Genomic DNA, 5,912 nt, shown 5'->3' on the forward strand with positions numbered 1-5,912 from the left:
GGGGGGCTTAAAAATATACGAATTTTCATGTTTGGGGTATTTCAGAAATTATAACAAGGTTTAAAGAGTTTTAAGGGCGTAGTGTTCTGTTACTTTTTAATTGGATTTTTTTGTCACCATCCAAAGTTTCAAAAACTCGTTCCTCTCAAAGGAAAAAAAAAAAGTTTTCCGCTCAGTTTTTTTGAAACCTAACAACATTTTGTGATCAAAAATTTTTTGTTTCGATTCAGCAATTCAATTGTTAGAAAGTAAATAATTAATTTTTATTTGAATTGAAAATTCGAGTTTTTATCACTGTCCAAAGTTAGAAAAACGTGTTCCTATAGAAAAAAAAACTTTTCCCCTTATTTTTTCGAAACCTAATAATATTTTTTTGAATAAACTTTTTTTGTATCGATTCAGTAGCTCAATACGTAGAAAGTTAATTTGTATTTTCCTTATTTAATTGAAAATTACATTTTTTACTACTGTCCAAAGTTGATAAAATGTGCCCATCTAGCGAGAAAAAAGCGTCCACTTCCATTTTCTCGAAGCTTGGTAATATTTTTTAGTCAAAGTTTTTTTTTTTCGATTTAGCAATGTAATAGTAAACAAGTAAATACTCAATTTTTCTTTTGAACTGAATATTGTATTTTTTATTATCGCCAAAATTAAAAAAAAAACGCGCCTCGAGCTTAAAAATTTCCCCCTTCAATTTTATCGAAATCTAATAATACTTCGTAATCAAACTTTTTTGTATGAATTCAGCAATGGAATAGGTAGGAAGTTAATTCTGACTTTTTTTTTTTAATGAAAAGTTCGATTTCTTGTCAACGTCCACTGATTCATCTTAAAAGTGCTTCCTCATTTTTTTTTTAAATTAAAACTTCGATATTTTAGAACGTTTTTTTCTCTCTTGTAAAATGGCAAAAATATGGGTTATGCCCCTATGGCGTGTTACCCTTCAACTCTGCCAAACAAAACAAAAAAAGTTATTGAACCAAGACCAAAGCACACGATTACAGCTTTAATCACAATTATTATTCTTTCCTCTTTTCCTTCTTCCTCCGAAATGAGTCCATTTCATGACCATAATTACAGATCCCCCAGTACAATAACACAACCTTCATTCTTAATATTCTTACGTCAATAACTTCCGAGTTTGTGGTTATACGGGGCGGATCAGATTTAAAGCAAAAACCTAAAATTGGAAAGTCAGGATTCTGACCTCTTTGATTTGGAAGATATAAATGACAGAAACAAAAAATGGAAGGAATCGGCTTGTATCGTGCACCTGCTCATTTATGGCCCTATTTCGAAATAATCGACCAATGAGGGAAGAGGGACTTCACAGTCTACCTTTCACCTCATATCTTCATGATCGAGAATTTAAATTTTAAACTCGGGACACTCCTCACTTTTTATAATTGTTGTTACATTTTCATTGTTACTTCGCTCTGGTGATGTTTCGTCCCATAGAAGTGGCAATCTCACTGCGTCCGATGAAAAGCAAACAATCGGTAATTAAAGGAAAACAATGGCAAATTCATTGAAATCCGACGCAACTCCTGACCTCGAAACTCGTGTGCAATAATGCGCCATTAATGCTGTGGACGCGTGTCGAAATTCTAGTTCAACGGGAACTTAAAAAAGAACATAATTTTTTAAAAATAGTCTAATTAGGTGACAGTCCAAACTTTGCTAATTATGCCCATTTGGAGTTTCAATTTTTCCCGCTTATTCCCTTTTCATACAATTTTTTTTTTTTCGGTTTCTAATGATGATGAATTTTATTTTTTACCAAAAGAGATGAATTTTCAACGTAAGAGTTGAGTTTTAAAGATGAAAAATAGATTTTCTTAAGAAAGTAATTGACTTTTATATTCGAAGAGAAATTTTAAATTAAGAAAGATGATTTTTAAACCATAAACAGCTGCGTTTTTAACCAATTAGTCGAATCTTCAAGCCAAAATGACGAATTTTTTAGAAGACAGTCAATTAAAAAAAAAAAAACAATAAATTCTCAATCAAAATAGACGATTTTGATCGAAGCAGTTCAACTTTCAAACTAGAGAAGATTACTTTTTAACAAAGTTCAATATTTTACCACATAGAGACTGGGAAATGACAGTGAATTTATTTTTTGACCGGGAATCTTACCATATTTTAGAGAGAAAAAATCTGTCCAAGTTTGATTTCAACAGTTTTAAAAATAATTAGTAAAATTGTTATCGTTTTCAATTGCGATATGATTCAGTTTACATTTTGTAATTCGAAAATCTTTCACTTACAAATTTTCCATTTTGGATTTTAATTTTCAAGCGTATATTTTTCATTTAAATAATTTAAAAATGCATAGACTTCAAAATTTAAGCTTCGCACGTTAAAATTGTTATTTTTCCTTACAACAAAAATTTGATTTACGAGTTAAATTGTTGAGTTTTGATGTATAATAAATATTGAGCACATTTTATTCTTATAAAAATTTTTTGTAAGTTGAAGCGATATTGAGAATTTTTGAAAATATTCAATATTAATGAAAATATTTGTAATGATTTCAAATAATTTTAACGAAGTGTGTGTATCGACAAAATATAGATTTTTGCAGATTTCGAATTACAAAAATAAAAGCTTTTTAAGAATTGTGAAAGGCCTTAAAACAATTTTGAAAATGGTCAAAAATGAATCTGGGAGATCTTATAGAAATGTTTTTAATTTTGCAGGATTTAAGAACAATTTAAAAAAATTCCAATCATTTAAAAAAATTTTTAGAAGTTCTGAAAAATGTAAAGCAACCTGTAGATGTTTGAAGAATGTAAAATAAAATTTTGAAGCTTTTTAAGGATTTTTAAAACCTGGTAATGTTTCGAAATTCTTTGAAATCCGTTGAATCTCTTAAAAAATGACGAAACCTTTTTAAATTAGTTTAAATATTTTGGAACCCCATAAATACCTTCATCTTCAAATCCTTTAATCATGTAAACATCCTTTAAATTCGTTTAAATTCCTTAAAAATGTAATTGAATTAAATTTATTTTCAAAAGCCTTAAAGCTCCTTAAAAGCGTCCTGATATTTTTGGAAATCTTAAAAGTGTTTTGAAATATTTACGAAATCTGTCGAAATCGCTTAAAATTTATCGAAAGCCTACATTAAATAAATAAAAGAATCATACATTTGTACTTTCTCTATTCTTGCATCAACTCTTTCAATATTTTAACATTTTGAATTTCAAACTTCAACTTTCAACCTAAAAATATTCTCATTTAAAATAAAAACAGTTGGCTTCGTAAAAAAAAGGAATTTCCAACACAATCAACAAATTTGATCGAAAAAGTTAATTTATTACTAAAAAGTTCTTTTTTAATCAGACAGTTGAATTTTTTACACAAATAATAGATATTTTAGTCCAAAAAGACGAACTTTCAACGAAAATCATGCATCTTCAAACGGAAAATTAATTTTTAATAAAGAATTTCAACCATCTATCAAGTAGTTGAATTTTCAATAAAAAACCGTTGGATTTTTTTAGCAAAATAGATGAATTCTTTAGCTAAAAACTAAACATTTTGAACCCAAATTAATTTTTTGTTTGCAACAAAGAAATGAAGACGAATGTACAAAAAAATGCATAAGTTTCCAATCAGATTGTGCAATTTTTAAATTATAACTATCAGTTTTCAATAAAAAAATGTAATGGTTAAATTTGCATGAAAGAGAAGGCTGTGGTTACAGGTGCCGAAATTTCGGTACAAAGAGGTGCATTTTTTTTACGAATAGAACTGGAAAGGAGATATTTGTGTTAATGAAAAATCTAATATGTAGTTGAATTTTTAACTAAAACAATCGACTTTTGACCAAAAATAGAACAGTTAATTTTCAATAAAAAAAAAATTAATTTTCAACCAGAAAAAAACACAAGTTTTCATCAAAATAGTTATGTCTTCATCCAAATTGTAAATGAACTAAAAAATATGAATTCTGAATTAAAAATATAGTCTTGTAAATATAGAAGAATCGCCTTTCAACGAAAAATAGTTTGATACGCTTATTGGGTTCTATTAATTTAGTTCGCGTTTAAACCAAAGAGGAAAGAAAAGGGGAAAGTTTCACTAATTAATTTCATTTTTTCAAGCATTTCAAAGAATTATTATCCGCAGTCATGGAATTTTGAAAAAATGACTGGACCTTTTTAAATCTTTTCTATATTTCAAAGTCTTAATAATTTAGTATTTTATAGCGAATCCTATGTTTGAAAAATTAAAAATTAAATTTAAGGAAAAGGCGAATATCAGACAAAGTATAAGAATTCAATGAAAAGATTTAATTTAAAAAAAAGTTAATTTAATGGATCCTGAAGGTCAATTGATAAAATGATTTGAAAGATTTAACTTATTTAAAAACATTGAAACAATCAAGGGATTTCTAGCGGTTTTAATAATTTTAAGGGATTTTAATATTTTAATAGATTTCAAAGAATTTTTCACAAGACATGAGTGATTTCGTATGGTTTCGAAGATTTTCAAATATTTTTACAATTCATTTTTAACTCGCCCTGAATTCTTATTAATTTATCCTAAATCCATTTAAATTCTTTTTAATTCTTCTAAATTTTCACTCAATTCTACCCAATTCAAGTAATTTTTGCGTGGTATTAAATTGTTTTCAATTCACTTGATTGCTTTATAAATGCAGGTTGATTTTTTATGAATACCATCTCATTTCTTTTAAATTTCTATAAATTCACTTAAAATTTATTGTAATCAATCAATTTTTTTCGATTTTCTAAATTGCTCCAATTCATTTGAATTATTTTGAATTTATCTTGAATTGTTTTGTAATCATTAGTCACTTCATCTAGAGTTACGAAAATTCGAAATTTTTCTATGAATTCACCCTGAATTCTTTGGGATTCCCTGGGATTTTTTAAAATTTACTTGAATCGTTTTAAATTCGCTCAATTCTACTTAATTCAGTGCATTTTTTTTTAATTTGAAAAGTTTTTATTTAATTGATCCTGAGGTCTTAACCTCACCTTGAATTCTTAGGCATTTCATCAAATTCTTTGAATTCCCTTGAATCTTTCTAAGCTTATTTTAAAGTTACTGAATTCAATCTTCTCTTTAATCTTATATTCCTGTAAATTCATTCCATTTTTACGGAAATCAGTGAATTTTTTTGTTGATTTTTTCACATTTTTTCCAATTCATTTGAATTCTTTTGAATGTAACTTGAATTCTTTTGATATCTTCTGAATTTATTTTGAATTGTTTTCTAATCATTAGTCACTTCTTGTGTTAGAAATTAGTAGTTTCAAAGATTTGAAATTTTTTCTTGGAATTCACCCTGAATTCTTTCAAATTCTTTGGGATTGACTTGAATTTTTCAAATTGAATTCTTTGCTTTGATCTTATATTCCTGTAAATTCGTTCCAGTTTTACGGAAATCATTGCATTTTTTAACATTTTTTCCAATTCATTTGAATTCTTTTGAATGTAACTGGAATTTTTCTGAAATCTTCTGAAATCTTCTGAATTTATCATGAATTTGTTATCCTTTGAGCGCGAAAAAAGTGCCCTGTGAGCCTGACAAATGAGGCCTGTAACTGCTATCGGCAAGAAAACTATAGGCATTTGCCTTTTAAGCTTAACAATTCAGTTTAAAAAAATGCTAGCGCAACAAAACAACAGCCATTTAAAAGCTAAAAGTTTTCTACGTTAATGAGCTTGAAGACGTTTGTGTAAAAAATTTTTTGTGCAACTATATTATTTTCAGTTCTAATACAGATATTCAAGCGATTCAAACTGCCCGCAAGGATGTGTTAGTCTTATTTTTTGTAAAAATCGCGATATTTTTAGACATTTTTTTTGTTGGAAAACAAGTGACAGAAAGCAGGGGGAGGGGGGCTCGTTTTTTTTACTGCCGACCGCTGGTG

The 5,912-nt window shown here is 27.7% G+C and overlaps 1 protein-coding gene across 5 annotated transcripts in view; it reads right to left on the minus strand.

Moving 5' to 3' along the window:
• LOC117173355 overlaps window positions 1-5,912 on the minus strand; it is a 54,316-nt gene that overhangs the window by 16,193 nt on the left and 32,211 nt on the right. The window lies entirely within an intron of this gene.

This window comes from Belonocnema kinseyi, chromosome 5 (genome assembly GCF_010883055.1).
Source record: "Belonocnema kinseyi isolate 2016_QV_RU_SX_M_011 chromosome 5, B_treatae_v1, whole genome shotgun sequence".
In the NCBI taxonomy this organism is placed as follows: Eukaryota; Metazoa; Arthropoda; class Insecta; order Hymenoptera; family Cynipidae; genus Belonocnema; species Belonocnema kinseyi.